This window comes from Corapipo altera, unplaced genomic scaffold (assembly GCF_003945725.1).
Source record: "Corapipo altera isolate COAL_440 unplaced genomic scaffold, ASM394572v1 224, whole genome shotgun sequence".
Taxonomy (NCBI): Eukaryota; Metazoa; Chordata; class Aves; order Passeriformes; family Pipridae; genus Corapipo; species Corapipo altera.
This window is the reverse complement of record NW_020884959.1, coordinates 1465240-1485849: the sequence shown is the minus strand read 5'-3', so window position 1 is coordinate 1485849 and position 20610 is coordinate 1465240. Positions and strand designations below refer to the sequence as shown.

Here is a 20610-nt window from a genome sequence, read left to right as displayed (position 1 = left end):
TTGGATTGTTTCAAACTGCACTGGAAGATAACAGGAGCTCCACAGAGAGAAGGAGCATATGAAGTCACTGAGGAAGGAGTACTTGCAAGGAGGAAGTGATTGCTAGGGAGGAAGGCCAGAGAAAAAGTGGAAAACAACAACAGAAGTAGTGGCAGAAAAACTGGGAAGAGGGAGCAAAAATGGTAAAGTGACACCATAATGCTTTACTGTCTCTGAAGAAAGGGAAAATTGTGAAAGCATTCATTTATTCATTTTCAGCCAAAGGAAAAAACTAGGGCATAAAAAGAGGAGGGAAAAAGAAAGAACAGAAAGTAGAACATGTGAAGGAAAAGGGCAGCAAAGAAAGAGGAAATTCAGAGAAAGGAGAAACAAGTGCTGGAAGTAAAGGAGTAGATGGTGGGGGAGGAGGCAGCACAAAGAGATCTGATGTACAGGGCTTTTAGGTAAGTGAATTTTATTTGTATATGTCATTTCCTACTTTTTATTGCATTTCTTTGGCAACCATCCCACAGTTCCATAACCTATGGGTGGGTGGGAGGAGGTGGCTAAGAGGGCAAAATGGTAGTTTTTGGCAGAATATTGACATGACTGGAATCAGGTCATTACTTGTGGTTGTCATTAGACAAATAGTGAAACTGGGTTAATGGGGCAGGTGTTTATGAATCCTACAGGCTAGAGGAAGCTCAGCTTTCAAAACCTGACTCACACAGAAAGGGAGAGGCCCAAATGATTCAATGCAGTGAAAGCAATGGTGAGCAGTGATTTCAGTGCTGCAGGGGCCACAGGGACACATTTCAGATTTATGAGATGGTTCTCAACTGTCAGATGTGCTTCAGCCTCCCAGCAGACCTTGGAAGGTGGACACTGAGTAGGTTTCTGTATTGTTAACTTCCTTCTTTGCAACCATCAGATGGAAATATTTTTTGTAGTGCAAAATGAGATCCTGAAGCACAGATATATGGCAAAATATGACTTGCATGGAAAATGTTCTGAACTCCAGCTTTTCTGGGTACCTTGGTTTATTTTTGCCCTCTGTTTGACTCTTTATAGGCTTTTTTTCCTAATTATCTTGAATTTTAAGTGGAAACATTTCTCAAACATACAGTGTCAAATGAAATGAGTTAGGATTTTTGAAGACTTTAGAACTCATACAGAAGCTGCCATCCTGAGTCAGACAAAATGTCCATGTAGACCAGTGTTTTCCCTCTGAGAGTGAGAGGAGCAAATGTCTAGGGAAAAACTGTATGAACTCTGATATATCACTCATACAGAGCAATCCTTCTTCCCCTGTGTGCTCCTGCCCTCTGAGGATCAGTGTCAGAGACATTTTGATTTGGAGGCTGGATCTTGATCATCATGTTTAGTAGCTGGTGATGGATTTCGTTTGCATGATTTCATGTAATCCCTTTTATGGTCCATTTACACTTTTGACCTCCACACCATCCTGTGGCCATGAGTTCTGTAATTTCATTATGCACTGTGAGGATAAAATACTTCTTTTGTTTGTTTTAAGACTGATGCCTGGTCATTTAATTGGGGCTCCTAGTCCTTCTATTTGTGGCAACTGTTGAATAATGGCTCTATATGTTAGAAATTAGGTTTTTGAAATAGAAAATCTCTCTTGCAATTTTAAAGCCTTATGATCAGGCAAGCTCTTCCTCTTGTGAGTCTTGCCATGAAAAAAGGAAAAATTCCCAACTCCAACTGCAGTCTGATGAAATTAGAATTAATTAAAGCAAAAATAGCTTTATAGTGTTCATACTGCACAGATAAGTAACCTTAGACTTATATGTCCTATATGGTTCACATCTTATGTCACATCACAATGCTCTTATCATTTGCATAATATATGAAATAATCCATTTGTAATGCCATGATCTGTGGCACAACTATTAAGTCATAAGTGTAGCAATGGGAGAGTGTGTTCACTGAGTTCTCTGCAACAGCAAGAAGGGGAAAGGCCTGGAAAGTCAATTAAAAAGCTAGGGCTAGGCTTTGAACAAGTCACCTGAGCATGGACAGACAGCAAAGTACAGTGGGGTGGACTAGGGTGTGAAGTCAGAGCTTCTCAGAAGCTTTGGTAATTTCCATTTTCACATGCCAACTCCCTGGTACCTGATGTAAATGTGATTGTTTCTTTTCCACCTGCACCCAGGCTGTGTTGTGCTTGGTGCTGGGTGAGAGCCTGTGTGGGATGCTCTCCGTGGGGTGGCTGACAGGGCTGTGCTGTGCACCCTGCTTTGGCCTGCAGTGATTTGCCTGTACACCTCCAGACTTGTTTCCTTGGCCTCTGTGGTCCCTGGCCAGGTAGAGAAGGAGCCAGTAACTGTGTGGGCTTGTCTGGCACAGCAACAGGAGAGGTGAGCCTGAGGGAGCTGGAGAGCCATCCAGTGTGCAGGAAGCAGTGTGGAAGGATTTGTGCTTTTCCCCAGTCTCCCATATTTCACCCTGTGCAGGCAGGAGCAGGAAAGAGAGACGATGTGAGGCAGTGTTTCCATCTTCCTACAGCTGGTAGTTATCCAGCATCCTCTCTGCAGCATCTTCCAGTTCTGTGTTATTGTGTATCATTCCAGTCAGATTGCTTCAGAGAGAGACAAAGAACAGATTCCAGGATAAAATCAAAACTGCTCCAGAAATGCACTGTGTGTGGCAGTATTTGGAGCAGTGGTGAGAGGTTAAAAAAAGTTTGACCCTAACCCGAGAATCAAATTTAATGTCAGAGAATTTAATGCAACACAAGGTATGGTGAAACAAAGACTGTTGGGGGGTCTCGTTTATATTCAGTTATGATGAGCAATATTCAGCACTTAAAAAGAAAAACAGTGCGATGGTTTTCACTGAATTGTATGAAGAAACAGGATAACTTTAACAAATATCACAAAACATGTCACAAATCAATTGTATTGAAAATATATTGGGTTTCTTTAAAAGAAAAGATCAGAAAAGGAAGCAGCACAAGCAGGAGGAGAGACAGCACACAAAGATTTACTTCTGAGTGCTACAAAATATTGAACTAAAAATAACATTAAAGATGAAATTTGCAATGAATCTCAAGCTGCTAAATTCCCAAAGGCTGGGTCTGCCAAAGGCTCTGTTGGTTTCCTCTGTTCTTTTCTGTCTTTATTTAAATATTTTATACAGTTGTCTATGTTCATGTGTAGCGCGAACTGTCATTTATATTTCAGTCCACTCTAAAATGGATCTTAGACTATCTCAAGCTGTGCGCTGCAGAGAGTAGTTTTGAACTGAGAGGTAAGCTGAAGTGGTAGGGACAAATGAAGACTGATATTTAATGTAGTTTTTGTGTACTCATATTTTGCTGTCATGTATTTTGCCTTAAAACTGATTTGTAATTTTCTGCGTTTTGTGACATTATGATAAGATGTGATGCGAGAGTGGTTTCCATTTAGCAAATACATTGATGTATTTTTGAGTCGGAGTGGCTGAATTCTGAATTCTGACCTTAGGGTTTAATGTCTAGCAATAACAACATGCAAGTTTAGATCTGCAGTCTTAAATGCTCCTCCTTGTGCTTTGGGCTTGCCAAGGTCAACTTTTTAATATTAGACAGTCTTAAGCTTATTTTAGAATCACTCCTCTGGTAGGCCCACAGGGTGCTTAATATCCTCACGACTCCATTGTCTTAGGAATACAGGGCTCACCTTACATAGAAAAATTGGGACTCACCGTGGAGCTGGATGCTTGGGAATGATTCTCTCACCCTTCTGGTGCTGGGGGAGGAAGCAGAGAGACCTGTTATATCCCCTACAAATTACAGCAGCCGTGGTGGCTGGGGAACAGTGAGAGCTTCCTAATTGCTCCCTGCAGGGTGGGAGACACCCGAGCTGGGGCTGGAGGGGCACGGGAGGCAGAGCTGAGCCCCCAGCCCAGCACTGACAGGGTGATGGCACGGATGGGCTGCAATCCCAAAAGGAGAAAGAATTCCCTTAAGGGATGGTGGTGCTGCTGTATCCTGACCTTAAGTCAGTCCTGTTGCTGATACACTGTGCTGTTAGATTAGGTAAGAAATGTTAAGATATACTGAGGTGGGATTCTGGTGGGATTCTGCACTGTTTTTACACCAGCATGAGTAGGAACAAAATTAGTAGTGTTGGACTCCATTTCATCGATTCTTATAAAAAAAAAGAATTCTTAAGAAATTATGTTGCTTTCTTGCTTCTGAACAGTAAGTCATACAGAATAAAAATTTTAAATAATGACTATTAGATTAGGAAGTCTAAGAAGCTTTTGCTACTTGGGAGCTTTGACTATTAAAAATTGATAAATTGCCACTGAAATACAAGCAGCTCTGCAATATGATAGATCAAAGTTCATTTTTTCACCTAATGCAGAGTTAAGAAGAGCAGACTTACTTTTTGCTCATCTTCTTTGCAGATCAAAAACATTCTTTTTATTTGAGTGATCAATGTACTAGAAGAGCCCAATGTATATGTTGTGACTGTAGTAAAATTCTTATTCACAAGCCTGTAAGTAGTAATACAGCATTTTGGCATTATGCGAACCTCAATACATCTCAGCACTGCTGTCCAAAGTGTACAGTATGTCTCCTCCACATAATACAGATGTAAAGGTAATTAATTGTAGTGCATGAAGTGATCTTTCTTAAAATATTTTGACCACATTATTAAAAAGCTAACTCTTCTCAGTAGTGCTTCCACACCGAGTTAGCAGAAAGACTTCAGCATGTTGTGTTTTAGTGGACTGTATTCCAAAGAAAGGACTAAAATGACTGAAATGTAAACCTTGGAAAGACTTTGCTCATGGCTTTTTCCAAATCTATTAATTGCATGTCAATGTAGCTATATGAGTTTTTATTTTTTGTGTGTAATAGATATATACTATTATTTTCCAAGCATTTATAAATCCACTCTGTGCTAATTTGCATTTTTTAAAACCTTATAAATTAAGTAACACTAATCTGTGTAATGAACATGCAACATTAAACACTTTTAAGGGCAGCAAATATGATCATATCCTTCAGAAAATATTTCTAACATGTGTGATTTCCAACCCACTAACTTACTTGTAAGTTGTGTAAAAGCTGCAGTTGATAACAAGGTCTTGTGTATCTGGATCTTTGGGTAAACAGTGTCTGCCAGTGTAGCTGGAGGAGACAGACATTTCCATTTTTAAGATCAGTTCTGTGAAGAAAATCCTTATGTGGGTGTCCACAACCTGGCAGCTGATCTGAGGTCAGGCACAGTGTGCACACACTGCCATAACACCCTTCATCCAAGGAGGAGGGAAATCCTGCCTGTGGCCCCATGAAGGTTCAGTGCAGCAAAACACTTAAGCACATAATTAGTTTTAAACGTAAGGGGTGATACATAAGTTAGAAATATACTTTGCTTGAAGATGAGGGATCAAAAACATATATTCTGGAAGGAGGTATATAATGCATGAAAATATATTGTATGGGAAAACATTTATAGATAGCTAGATATAAAATGATGGAAGCCCTTGATTTCGGTTCAAGGAATACTTACATTTACAGTATTTTATTTCACGTTAGTCTTCAGTAGTCTGCCATACTCTGTATCGGGCCATGAAATTTTCATCTATGTAGTCTTAATCTTTGGAAAATAAAGATTTACCATCTCTGAGCCTGATTTGGCCCATCTTGGAGTTGATGACAGAAATCCCAATTTTGCTCTCAAAGGGCATGATTGGACCAGTTAACATTTATTTCAGCCTTGCAGAAGGACATGTTCCTGATTTTATATATAAAGTATGCCAAAATAAGATTAAGAGACTTTATGAACATTGCATGGTAAGTCAGTGGCACGTAGTCATAGAACTAAGAATTCCTTCCTTTCTGACTCTCACTTCCTTGTTTTATACTGTACTTTGGATAATGTGTCTGCATTCCCACAGCAATATTCTTCTGGCACACGATAATGCAATAGTTTTGAAATATGCTTTTCATGTGATGTGTGAAAACATAAAATCTATAGATGTGCAGTATACATGGATAAAAGAATTCATATTACAATATGTAGCTACAAGCATAATAAATGGAAATTGATGAAAAGGGAATCTTTCTACTGCTGGGATTTTAAGAATTAGACAAATGTGTGTAGTTCAAATAAGGCAGAATTTCTGCTTCTTGTCACAGGAAGAGCGATGAACATGTATCAGAAGAGAAAATCAGCTGCTGCTTGGTAAGTACCCTATGATTTTTCTTGGCTGCTGCCATTTGGGCCCTACCAAGTCCAGTACTTACTGTGCAGATCAGGGCTGCTGACTCCTTACATGTTCATCTGTAATATGAAAAGACAGTCTTAGAAAAACTAGAACTATAGCAATGCAATGCCATCTCTTCAGAAATATTTTTATTAATTAATTTGCTCTGCAAGTGGGAGCTAAATAAGTAATTTGGTGAAGTTAATTCTTGGTCCAGTCTTTTCACCTTGAAGGTAGAAGAGAATCTCAGAGAAGTGACACTGAATGCTGTTTTTCTCCTATTTTTATAAGCAGTCATTGCACAGCGCAATATTAGGTGAAGCAAGTCTTTGATCTAAATATTTATGCTAAGTGGTTTTAATTCTTCTTATTGTTGTTGTTTAATAGTAGCAGCAGTAGTAATAGCCTAAGTAGGAGTATTACTGGAAGACCCTCTGTAAGGCTCTGCCCAAAGAGCTCATTAAAGGATAGCACTCGGGAGATGATGCCCTATCCAACTGGAATCAGCAGGACACAGGAACTACATCCCGCACGATGAATAACAAAAGAAAGGGTAGTTTACATTCTTTGATACATTTCTGCTCGATTAACCCCCAGTGGGATTTTACCCCTCCAGTCACATTTTTTTGTTCCTCTAATCTTCTTTTGTATTTGCTCACTGACCCCAAGCATGTATTTGACTTGTGACCCTATTTCTGTTAATAAAATACAGGCCATCTGACCAGCATTCGCACCACTCAGCTACAAGGTGATGATTACCTCATTGTAAATGCTCTGAGTTAGCAACTCCCAGTGTAAGGCTGGTGGTTGGGTGGGCTGAAGATAACCAGTGGAGGCAGCAGAAGCATAATCTGAACTGTGATTTCGAAACCAAACTACAGATAATAAACTCCTTCAAAATATGTAACTCTGTCCGTAGAAGAATTGTATATCTCCTTATGTATTGTTCAGCTATTAATTAGTTGATAATGTTTAGGGGATTATGGCATGACAAAAAACAATTATAGCTATAATGTGGAAATTTTCAGTGTCTGTATGGGTGGTAGCTTATAAAATCAGAATTATCCTATTTCCATTTTGGGTTATCAATTATAATAATATGCCTCATGAAAAAAATACATCAGCACTCAATGGTAATAATTTCAGTATAATGTTTTGAGGCTAAATTAACACTTGAAAGCATAGGTGAGCTCTTTTCAGGCAAATATTTGTTTTTAAAGCACTAGCAGATGTGCAGGGTGTTTTTTTTTTAAGAAAAGGCATAGTAATGAACTTATTCATGCTTTCACCAAATCCTTAAACCATGAATCTTATGAAGAACACTGTTAATTGTGTGTTACATGAAAAAATCATGCCAAAGCCATTTATCAGATATGTAATCTGTGTCTCTGTTTTGTGACAGGAAGCCATTATTTCCACTGAAAAAACAAATCTGTTAAATTTGAACTATTAGATTACAGCAGGGTTAAGGCTGCTTCTGTGCTGTAGAGTCACATCAGGGTCACAGCCCAGTTCGAGAGATGTACTGCAAGAGCTTCATATCTGATTAAGACAAAAAACTGATAAAAATGTAATGCAGACTAACAATATAGAATTATCTGATGTAGTTTGGGGGGATAGGGGCAGGGGGTATAACATCATTCAGTTTATTTGCATATGTTTGTTCTTTCTACTGAAATCAATCTCTTTGAAGGAAGCAAGAAAACTTTAGAAAAAGAAAATATTATTAATGCTGGTAAGAGAACACAGAAGAAAATCTTTAGTAAACATTTCTTTTCCAGTGTTGATTATCATTCTGTCTAATGTTTATTTTCATAGTTTTCTTTGATCCAAACACAAATAACAATAAAGTTAGCTTCATTTCTTTGAACTAACAAAACTATACTGTGGCCAAATTTGGAACAAATTTTTAAGTGGCTTTTTTGTTTTTCTTCAAAGCCACATACCAGATTTATAGAGTAGATATTTGCGTAACTCACACCCTCTCCTATACAGGAATGTTTCCATGGCCAACAGTAATTTACCTGCTGTGGGCCTCCTCCTGACTGTGTTGAAGGGCTGAGAGCTGTGAACATCTTGGGCACGTACTCAATAGTGGTCCAGGGAGCACCAGTGACCAGGGCTCTGGGCCAGGGCTCAGCCCCTTGTGTTATGGAAGTTGTTAGTTTGTAGGGATGGAGTGTGGCTCCGTGGGGGTGGCTGGTGAGTTTAAACCCAGAATGGGGTCAATGAACCCTCACTGCAGTTCCTGGCCACACAGAGAGGCCGGGCAAGGGTGGCAGAGCACCAGCTCTGTGCCCATGGGCCCCCCTGCTCAAGGGGAGCTGAGAAGGTGTTGTTACTGCTCCTCGCTCCTGGACCAGACACAAGCACAGGTTCTGTCTTCACAATCTGCTCCCATCAGAATCTGACAGACAAGTATCTACCATAGACTTAGAAACAACTACATTCCTAATGTAAATATTGTACAGTTGTAAAATATGTACTACAGTATTTACCATAGTGCTTGAGACTAGGTCTGCATTGCTGGGGGAGTTTTAGTCTGTACATATTTAAAAACTCTGCCAAATCACAGATCTGCTTAGGAGACCTGGCAGTACCTGCTGGGGCAGTGGTCAAGAGTCCGTATCAGTGATGGAAAGCATGTATGTCACCCTCAGATTACAGCCAGCATCTATTCTGGCTATTCTGTTCAGCCCTCCTGCATGTAAATATTGTCTCTGAAAGTGGTGAAAGTTATGAACAAAGACCACAATGTCAGTCAGGAACCACAGCCTCAGTCAGTCAGCTACAGAGGAGCCATATGCTGGATAAACTGACTGCTTTTAAGATTTTTGAGGATATGATACAGAAATATGTATCCAAAATTCACTATTATTTTGCTCTCCCATTATATTCCCTTGTTTGTCCCACTGCTTAGCCTAGCTGAAACAAGGGCATCCAGGCTAATGATTGATTGCCTCTGTGAGCAGGTCCAAGTTTCATTCTTAAATCAGCCAGCATGTGGTTGATGACAAGGACAAAGCCAACCCTCATCACTCCCTAAGCAAATCATCTTCTGCTTTACTGTACACTTCGACCAAATTATGATTTCACCATTGAAATAAGTGTTAAAATTTCCACCAGCTTTGAGTGGATTTGGATTTGGCCATTGGCTTCTAGGTGCAAATGGCCTCTTAAAGAGCTTACTTTTTAATCAGGAGGTGTTTAAGTGCTTCAAGAGAATATAAAAATAGTAATGAATGCAAATGACATGAGATCAGGTATTGCTAAAAAGTGTCATTAGAAAATGTTTAAGGTTAAATGAGAACTAATACCAGTGCCTGCAGGTGACTCACATTTAAGCAAAAATGAAAATTTGGGTTCTAAACTGTGTAGAAGAGTTTTTTTGTGAGCTTTTTTGCTTTTTTTTTTTTTCAGTGAAGCCATTGTTGGTTGGGTTGGAGAGGTTTTTAATACATATAAAAAAAATGCCAGATAGAAAACAGTTGTTAACTTTTGCAGTTTGTTCCACTCAAAATAGAGTACTTCTGGTCCTAGAGGAGAAATTCTGAGATGGTCACTAAAGGCTCCTGACTAAATGTGCAGAGCCCTTCCCTGCAAAAGCAGACTATCTCCACTACAAGCACAACCAAAAAACATTACTTATTTAGTTTCTTTTTTTTCTTTCTAACTCTGTGAAAGCAGGAATATCAGAGCTGATACTGTTATTATTGTACAGTTCATTTTCATATAAAAATAGTTAGAAATATGGGATTGGAAAAAGCCTGACAGCTCTAGGCTGTGTTTCCTAAATTCCTGGTGATGGTAACATAGGTACAAAGCCCAGAGTGAGCCCACAGCAACATCCACTGTAGATGTCCCAAGGAACAAAGCTAGAAAAGTTAGAGAGCTACATAATACCCATTTCTTGATGGAAGAGTTTGAATCAGTGCATTTCCAAAAGTCATGAGCTTTATATTCTTACTTAAGTAAAAATACACAGAAGTGCTCATGTGCTAGAAAAAACTCTCCCCTTGTTATGGAAGGGACCAGGACTTTGGTACGTAGAAGCAGAGCCACTTGTATTCCCTCATCCCTGAGGCTGTGTGGCTTGCTGGGCAATTCAGAGCTAAACACAAAATTGTGCTCACTGTTTTTCCCTCCTCCCTTCCTGAAAAAGTGTTTCTACCCTGCCTTTCTGCAAAGATGAGCAGAAGGCCTTGTAGATGAGTGTAGTAACATCTGCCTGACTCTGCAGAAGCCTGAAGCAGCAGCAATGAGAGCTATAATGCTTGAAAACTAAAGATGGTCAGCTATGCCATGCTGAAAACTCAGGCTGTGTTACAGCTCAGAACAAATGGGAATCCATGTACAAATAAATAGTGTATAGCTTACTGTAGTGATGGCCCCATTTTGGAGGGGTTGTGTTTGCGTTTTAATATTCAGCTAAATAATATTTAATTTAATGTTCTATTATTTTTGTATTCAAATGAAATCAAATATCTGCAGTTGTTGTGATAACATGCATTGCCACTGACGGCCCAGGCTGAGGTGGGTGCAAAGGAAGCAGGTGATGTCCTGGCCTAGCTACTTTGTAGAGTAGGTCTGCCTTGAAAATTCCTCTTCAAAATGTAGGACTACTGCGTTCTTCACATCTAGGGTCTTAAACATGAGTTGTGCCTTGAAAATCTTATGTTATATAGTCCCATGGTAATTCTTCTTCCTTTATCTCTAGTAATTTTCCTCTGCTGGGTCCCGTCTGTCCCTTCTGCTCAGCAGGGGAGGTTGTTCCTTTTCTTTGTTCTATTAATTCTCTCACAGCTACTATCTACTACATTTCATGTAACATCCACATTCAAGCTACTAAACCAGTGTTCAAGCATATTAAATCCTCCATTTTAAAACAATAATGAAAGGTTTTTACTAAATAAATACATAGAGCTTCTCTTAGGTCATGCAATAAGGAAACTGAATATAGAGCTAAAGTTCCCAGAACTTGGGAGGACAAAGGAGCAGTTTACCACAGAGCCTTTCCCAACACTCAGAGTTCTGATAGTCCTTGGAGGAAATAATAAATCTTTCTCTTTGTCACTCTTCTCTAGGTTCCTTTTGTTGTTTAGGATTGAAAAAAATAAAAAGTGTAGGTACTACTTACAAGGCAGCTTCCTTGATGTTTCTGGTAGTCCAATCAAGGGACAAGATTGTGTGTATAGGAAGGGGAGATGAACAGTTCATCCTGTAAAGGAATTAAAAACAAAAGTGGAAATCTTTTTAAGAAGAAGAGTGGTGGGGATTATACCTGCATGCTTTCACTAATGACTTTGCAAACATTTAGCCAGAGATAACCTAGAAATCCAGTTGCACTTTATTTAATATTCAGATAAGGACCATTCACCTGCTGTTAAGCTACAACATCTACAATCATTCTTTGAATACTGATAATTATATGAAGCAGGCTTCCCCAGAGGCTGGTAGTCTAGTCTGGATTCACCTGGAATACAAAGATGAATAATATTGCATATTACATGCACCCAAGTAGTTACAATTTATAGAAATGTCCATTTATACTCCTGAAAAAAAGATGTGTATTTCCCTAGGGATATAGTATATGGTGATAAAAACCTGTGTGGGGGACTGTTTGGATTGTAACTCCTAGTGTGCACGTTGTTGAGTAATTGATAAACAAATAAATCATTATATTTAGCCAGATATCTCACTACAGGCCCACAAAAGAGAAAATGTTAAAAAGGAATTTTGTGTGCCTTGCCATAAGGGTTACTCAGAGACACAAGAAATGAGTACTAGAAGTGGCATCCAAAGGCTCAGAGTCGATGTGTGTACACATTTCTAAAGGATGAGTAGCATTATGAATATGCTCTCCTCGCCCCCTCCTCTCCTCCTCTTTCTCCCATCAGGTGCCTTGTCCTTGTTCTCCCCTCTCATTTGCTGATGGCTGATAACACCTTATCTCCACCAGGGAAGCAACTGGGAAGTTTGCTCCTTCCTCACAAGACTGAGGGTATAATTAGAACCACGCACCTGCTCAGTCCTCCGGTGACTCAGTTAGTCTACATCCATGTCAAAATCCATGCTGTGAGGGTAATTTGATCATCTCACTTACTTTTTTCATATACTTTATATGAATAAACCACCAGTACAGGCCTCCGTTGAGTTGGTTCAGTTTAATCTCACAAATTTGTGTCAACTCTTTGTTGCCAGAAGAATTTTATCATTTGATCTCATGGTTACACTTTAGTAGACTTTAGTACATATTTTATTTCACTCTCCAGAATATAAAATTCCATTTTGTGTCAAAATCATCTTTTTATTATTATCTATTTATATTTCTGAGATACTTACAGACTTCAACTGAGATCAGGGTCTTGTTGTGCGAGACAATACAGAAACATGCAATAAAAGAATTCTAGTCCCAGGAGCCTTGTAAGCTGAATAAAGGCTGGGAGAAAGGAAATATTACCTCTTTTTACAGATGGGAAACCAAGGCTCTGACAATCTCTCTGTACAACGCAGTGTTGTGCCATACAGTGATTCTGAAGAGAGAGTTCTGAAAAAGCAACAAAGTCCAGAAACTATGCAAAATAAAGATGGATTTAAACCCTATTATACTGGCAAGCATCCATGCAAATCCAAATAAGTTAGAGATGCACACTGATTTCATTTGCACACTGGGCATCCCAAGGCTCCCTTGGCCTTCTCCATCCTCATGTGTCTCCCAGACCCCCTTGAAAGGCAGACAACACCGTTTTTTTGATGCTGTCTTAAGCTTGTACAAGTTTGCCACTGCTTCCTCTAGCACTTAACAAAAATGTACCTCAAGCCCTGCAATGCCACAGGGGTGTCAAATCTCTCTGACTGCAGCAGTTTCCAGGCTCAGCAGAGATACATCAAGGGTCTGTTGGGTTCTCCTTCCCAGCATCCGAAGGGTAACGTGATCTTTTTGTCCTTGGACAGAGCCTGGAATCTCCTGTGTTAGAACACTTCGCTGCTCCCAGAAGGCCCTGTAAGATCCCAGGGAGGCAGCAGCCAACAGAGGATATTCACTAAAGACCAAGCAGCAGAGCAGCACTTTGGTATTCCCTGAAGACATCAAAAATGAGAGGAAATGGTAAGTTCACTGTCTCCCTTTCAAAGATGACTAAATTTAGGAGGGGAGTCTGCCAGGAATGGGGGGGGGGGGGGGGGCGGATGTAGGACTTTGTACAGAGGTGCTTGTGCCCCCTCAGATCCGCTGGGTTGCTGCAGACATTCACACACCAGCCTGCTGAATTTGGTTTGCAGAACTCTGTGAGCTAAACTCTTCACCATTCTAACTGCACCACTATAACACTGCCTTTCGACTAAAAACCAGTTCAGACTAATTGTCAAGAATCAGATAACAGGAAAATATTTCTATTTGACAGTCTACTATTTTTCAATTGTTCCTCTGTTACATATCTAAGTAAACATTTGTTCCACTTATCATTTCTGAGGAAAAGACATGAATCATTTGACTAGTAAAACCACAACGACAGCTGTTGCTTATTAGAAACAGTCATCTTGTTCAAGAGCCTGCTATGGAGGAGTTCTTCAGGAAACTGTTTCTCCTTTTAGTGCTTTACAGTGCAATGAAAGCAAAGTTGTAGAAATTAGAGCATTTTTGTTTCACTTATGTGATTGGCAAAACACCCAGGTGCACACACATGGAACAATCATTACAGCTGAGTTAGAAGCCCCCAAGAAACAGGAAAATACTCAATTAAGAACACTACTAATGATGTCATACTTATGTTCTTCGACTTTGTGGCATTTATACAGACCCTACATTATAGGTGAAACAAAACTGGATTTACGGGTCCCTTGGTAAACAGATTGTAGTGTTTGGGATTTTGGTGTTAGATGCAATATTTATACCAGTTATTATGCATGTACCAGAAATATTTTTCATCATTTATGTTTTTTCCGCTCTTAGGAATAAATTGACCTTGGATTCATAAAATCCCTAGAAGCCAGTCCTCAGTGGTCGCTAGTACATTACTTTCAGAAAAAGCTTTTCAGGCCAGTGATTAAAAAATAAAAAAGAATAATTTTTAAAAGTCTGGTCAGGATGGAAAAAACAGGGAGAGCAACAAAATACTTTTTAAATTAGAAACAAAATAAGAAGCAAAAATTGGACCTTGACAAATTCAAGAACAATGAAGTGAAACTAAGTCAGGTTAGACATAAAGATTTTTCCCTTCCTGGAGTGTTGATTCAGAGGCTTAATAGACCATAAGGGCCAAAATCTGTTTCTGTGACCTGTGTGGAACAAAATTGTATTAAACAGAGGCCTAAGAGTTAGGAATTTTATGAGACAAAAATCACTGGAATGGTATACCCTGTATGATGCCATTATTGTCAGCTTTGAAGGGAGAAGCCAAAGACTAAATGAGCATAGAGACTGCACTGATCCCAGCAGAGCAGAGGGGAGGAACCTTGGCAGGGCAGTGTAGAGATGCTACCAAGTAGTCTGCTCTGAAGGTAACAGGAGAGCTTGTGGCTTTATGGCTGTTACTTAAATACCTTTCAAACCCACAAAATTAATTTGCAAACACTGAATAAGAAAGAGTGAAAAAGAAAATCATTTAAATGGATTGTTGGATTACGCAAAAAAAAAAAAAAAGGAAAACAGAGCTGGGAAACTGGAGAGAAGTGTGTCACTGAGCTGAGGTTTATTATGAGTTAGAAATCTGCAAAACTGTCACCAATTCAATAATAGTATTCAGGGAGGTTTCTAGAGATCATATCCTGCCCTTCATTCACCCTCCCAACACTCAGTGATGGGAGTCAGCACTTTGCTGCAGCTGGATATTTAGAAGTCATTTGTTCTGTGTAACATGCCTGTTCTTACTAATCTTAGTCAAGTAAGTAGTCCATCCTCATGTGTCATCCCACGGAAGTCAAATGTGCTATTAGCATAAGTGATGATTACTTATCTGTGTGAGGTCCTGGGAGGTTGGGTCTTTCAGCATCAGTATACTTGACATGGCAGTCTTTCTATTGTAATTTAATAAAATGGGGCCCAATTCAGTTCAGAGGTGCCTTGAGGAATAAGCTGGACTTAAATGGTGCTTAGGCCTTTGACTGGACCTCTGCAAAGCTTTCATTCATTGAGTGAATGCTAATTAGTCAGAAGGGGGTTATTAAATAATAGACTCAGTTCTTTATCTTTGCTTAGAGCACGATACCTTTGCAAGTACCTGAGCAAAGAACTGTAAAATCTGAACACACTCAGAGGAAATTTCAGGTACAATTTCTTTCCTTGGTAAAGACAGGGACTGCAAAAATGTCATTAATAAACAGTACAGAGAATTTGTACATGTCAATTCTAGAATACAGTGCACTAAAAATGGGCAGCATAAGACAGTGTGGAAAACTGCATCTCACAGCTGCACTGGAATGGAGATCTCCCCTCCAGACAGGGGGGTGGAAAAGGCCTCATCCAGAACCCTGTGCACTCTGGTTATCTGAGTCTGATGAGTTCTGAATTAGGCCCTTCTTGAGCAGACACTCTCAGACACCCTCAGTATCCAAGTCCTGGATGATTGTGAGCAGTAACGCACTCAGTGTAACATCTATAAACAGATCAGTTACCCCTAATCAACTACTCGGTGCAAGGAGGAATCAATCAGTTCATTTTCTGTGCCATGCACCTCTCCTAAAGAACAACTCCTAATTGCTGCATGGATAAATCAGGAAGAGATATCACTCGTGCTAAGCATGTTATTTTAAGGGGTTACAGGTATTTCGAGCAGCTGAGAATCTCTTGGTTTTTGTATTTCTTATATCTTTTTGTTCTTCACCTGATTTCTGAGCAGTTACCAGCCTCAGAGTGGCTCCTGTATTCTTTCTGAACCTTCATTTTAAGATACTACAGTTCTCATAGCATTTACATATTTTGTGAATGCTGCAGCAATTCCTTGTAACTTTTGTGGTCATCTCCTTAATTCATAGTTTCCTCTGATTCCCGAAGTGTAATGGACATAGGAAAATTTTTTGATTATAATTTCCTAACCAAATAGCTCTTTTCTCTGCTCTTTGTTACATGTGATCTGCTATAGTTGCAAAACATATCTTCTATGTGACACCACAAGAGTTTTAAACAAAAATAAGATATTAAAAAAGTCTTAATACAAAAAAATATTGCCCAGCTGTTCAGTTCAGAGGGTTTGGCACAGTAGATCCCAAACAGTAGACTCATTCTAACATTTGATCTTTACCTTTGCTGGCTGTATCTGCAAAACAACCTGCCATTTGTGCATTACTGCATTTATGCTTTTCAATCAAGTGTTTGTGAAGAATTGCATTTATTAATTAGGACATAAATGCTTGCCAAATTAGGTATACTAAAGGCATATATGCAGGTCAATCCTGCACCATCACACGTACAAAGTGCATTTTACACAACACATCGCTTAGACTTTTGGGGAAAGATTAAAATCTGAATAGTAGATGGCAAACAGGACCTCACTACATTAATAACAACCAAGGATCATCATTGTCAATATTAATGAAACAGTGCTAGAAAAGCTTTTTTTTATCATTGCCTGGACAGCGTAAGTTTTTCTCCTATTAGATTTTTAATCAAGTTCAGACATTTTCAGAGTTGAGAGGCCTTTGCTGTCTCGTGCCCTTGTACAGCCTAACAACATGGCCACACTTCAGCCAGCTGTAATCCATATGAAGTCAATAGGACTTTCAAGTATGACAATTAAAAACCTTTGGAAAAAGCTTGCTTAATCAGTTTTTAAAAGATTTCAAGATCTGTATATGTCCACCATTATTTAAAATAAGCATTTTTTATTTGTTAGCCATCCAAGGACCTGATTTTTCTTCATTTGCCCATTAGCCTGGCAGTTTAGCCAGTAGAACCCTTTTATTCCTCCCACTGGAGTAGCAGAGAGAAATTCATTTGATTCTAGTGGATAGTAGTTGATTTCATTACCATATTATAGAAAATAAAGATTACAATTCCAAATTATTTTGCCTGTAGTCCACACACTAACCATGTAAATGGCAATATGTGGAAAAGTTGACTACATCATAAAAAATTTACTTCCTGCAAGGATTTTCTTGAATTGGTTTCAAAAGAATCTGCTGTTTGGCATCTTTCCTGTACTGAATTTCTGGAGGGTAACTGCATTATGTGCATGTAAAACATGCAAAAGGAAACATTCACTGAACTCCTTCTTTCTGCTACCAAATGTAACTGTACCACATTGTTTGTGTTTAAAAGACTTGCCTGAAAGCAAAACTCTACAGGCATACAAGGTTATAGATGTATGCATTGTAAGATAACCACTAATGGAAGGTGAAATACTCTTCTGCTCCACTTGCTGTTGAGTGACAAAGGTTGCATCTAATGATAATTTGAATATTCTGCTGACAGTTTGGGATATTCTGCCCCCACCAAAATAAATAAATAATAAATAAATAAAAAAATAAATAAATGCTTCCAACTCCCAGAGCAAATGCCTATAAGTCTATAGAAAACAAATTAGGAATGCGTTATTCTCAATGAAAAAAGTCTCCACAAGAGCTATAATTTTATTTTTTTTAGTGCACAGAATAACATAAATCAAAAGAAGCAATAGTCTACCTTGTGTTTTGACTACTTTGACCCTCTTCAACCCCTGCCAATTTTTATCTCATTTTTGTTTAACTTTGTACATCAGAGTTTAATTTTAAACCTGGTCCTGAAGACAGTGATGTATAGGGTACATCAAGTATAGCTTAAATTACCCTCTCCCCAGTGATTTGAAGTTGAGGGGAGGGTCTTACTCCACAGCAGGGTGGGAAAGAGAAATGGTCAGATGTTGCCCTTTGAACCTGACCACCCTCAGCTACAGAAACATTTATGCCAGAACATCATTTATTGATTTTATTATATTTTAGGATCTCCTAAAACTGTTGGTGAAGTTTACCATATATTAATTTCTGACACATGCATATAAAACCAGAAATATGGGTTGAGCAGAAACTATAAATATAGACAACACTGCCCAATAAACTTACATCCTTTCACTTATAGGTTTCTATTTCAGCTGATCATTCTGAGCAGCCTGTCTTTGAAAATAAATGTTACCCCTCTGATAAGCTAACCAATTTGAAGATTAAAGCTGCATTTGAGGATTAAAGTTTTTCTTATTTGATTATTGTTGTGTCTTGTAACAGTAGAAGATAAATATTAATAAAATGTTACAGTCCAATTTCTGCTCACTTTACGCATGTGAGCATTTTATACCAAGAGACCGAACAAATTATGCAGGATTTGGCCCTTAAACTCAGCATTGACTGCTCTGTTTTCTCAGTCCACTAAGAATAAGTCTCCCGTGAAATGTTACATGTACTCGGCAAACTCCTGAACCCACTGCTGCCACGGAAAACTCTCACTGATGGGTAGCTCCGAGAACTCACCCTCCAATTATGTACCACAGAGCTATGGATGTGTTTTTATTGAGGAGAATAAAAACCACAAGAAGTGCTCTACAACAGACCACAAAATGGGTTTGGCACCTGTGTCTGCCCGGAGCCGAAGTTTCGGAGTTGTGTTATCACGTGGCCCGCTGACCCCAGGAGAGCAGGGCTGACCTTGTCTTACACACAGAAGTCTATTGCTATGACTCCCCTGAGAGCACAAACCAGCTGCAAACTGCTGCAATGATTAACCCTTATGTGTTGTAGATGTAACATCGAGTCATGGTAATAAAGCTTTCACTGCATAACGGATCTCTTGCTTTGTAAATTGTTGCTCTTATCAGCTGCACTGGAGGATGTTATCCCTTTCCTGTGAAGCATGACTGCTGTGTTGTTCACTGGAAAGGAGACCAGATCTGTAGACTCGGTGATATTTATTCAATTGCTTTGAGAACAATACAGAGAATAAATACACTTTGTTTAAGCTAAAAATGCAGTGTGTGGAAACAAAAAACCCCATGAAATACTCATACATATGAAACAATATATTAATTAAAATCCAGAACGCCTGTAGCAGATTTGAATCTGGGAATGCCAGATTTGCTGTAACAGACAACTGTGTTGTTCTGTTGAGTCCAGGCTCCCATTTGTGGAAGTAATTTATACCCAACATTTTGTAAAAATGCAAACTTCCAGCCTGGAAGAGTTAACTGGGCAACTACAGAGCTTTGCTGTTTGGCTGGAAACAGACTGTTTGTAGCAAGCAGCACTCACATCCCCAAAATATAATCAGTGTAAGTCTTATTTTGTCATACACCCCAAACACCAGACCCAGTTCTTTGCTGTCCTATTTGCCCAAGCCAAGGGGAGTTCTGAGTGTGTCTCAGCTAAAATCCAAACCGCAGGCCCGTGAACAAGGCCCTGCTTCCTCAGAAACGTGATGCCTTTTATCTCAGCGTGCTTCCTACCTTCCAGCCCTTCCCTTGCCAAATCCGTGGCCACATCAAGGCTGTGAAAGCAAAGGTGACCTCAATGTAAGCCCTGGTATGATACGATATTATCTGCTTTAGTCTGCACAGAGCCAGAAACACTATCTGAGAGATGGAGGCTGTGTGTGTCACGAGGGCTGTCACTGCCCACAGTCACCGTTTCAAGAGGGGCTTTCCAACATCCCAAGAGCCAAGAGCAATGAAAAGGATTTGTTCCATGTATCCACCCATCGAAGCAGCAGCTCTGTGTGGTTTAGAGGCACAGGACTGTGGTCCTTGTTATTGCTCTGTCTCTCTGCAGCTCAGAGGCTGGACAGACCAAGAGCATTGCAGCTCCCAGGGACTGTTTGTAGATTTTACACACAACCTTTTTCAAAGGATAAAACCAGCTTCTGGGTTCAGGAATAAACCAAAAAAAAAAAAAATCCCTTTGGTATAAACAGTGGGAAAAATAAAAATTCAATTTAAGGAAACAAAAATTGTTTTCCCTAAAAATCTGAGGTCTTAAGAGCTTTGGGAGGGGATATTGTGAAAGGCTGTTGTGAATACACTGTTTGGGAGTGTAGTACCCTAATGTCACTTGGTGCAGATTGAGAAAGGGTATTGGAAAACTTTTTCAGCTGAGGAGTGACAACTACGAGGGAGGCTGTAATGACAATGGGTTTCCTTGCAAGATTCCCAGGTGTCCAGAGGAAGCAAGTTAGAGCCCTTTGATAAGAAGTAAATTAACACCTCTCTGTGGTCCATGACTCATCCCTTTTTCCACACCTTTCAATCACATTGTTTCAGCCTGCCCCAATGAAGTAGAGGAGGATCTGCAGGAGCAGTGCTTGGGCTGGCCTGGCCAGGGGCTGCACCAGGTATTTCTTATTTCTTACCAAGGAAAAGGCTGCTCTGGGCTAATGATGCTTTGCTGTTTTGTATCTAGATTCATCTACTTGAAAAATAGCACAGATAGTTTTACTGCAGAAGTTAGGCTAGA

General features: G+C 39.5%; 1 long non-coding RNA gene across 2 annotated transcripts; it reads left to right on the top strand.

Moving 5' to 3' along the window:
- The first annotated feature begins 280 nt into the window (after positions 1-280).
- Positions 281-18862, top strand: LOC113956916. Of its 2 annotated transcripts, XR_003531012.1 has the most exons (6): positions 281-443; positions 3186-3252; positions 6137-6182; positions 12164-12248; positions 13159-13312; positions 18534-18862. It is a non-coding gene; the product is annotated as an uncharacterized LOC113956916 (long non-coding RNA). The 2 variants fall into 2 exon arrangements; XR_003531010.1 differs by lacking the exon at positions 3186-3252.
- Positions 18863-20610: the final 1748 nt, after the last annotated feature.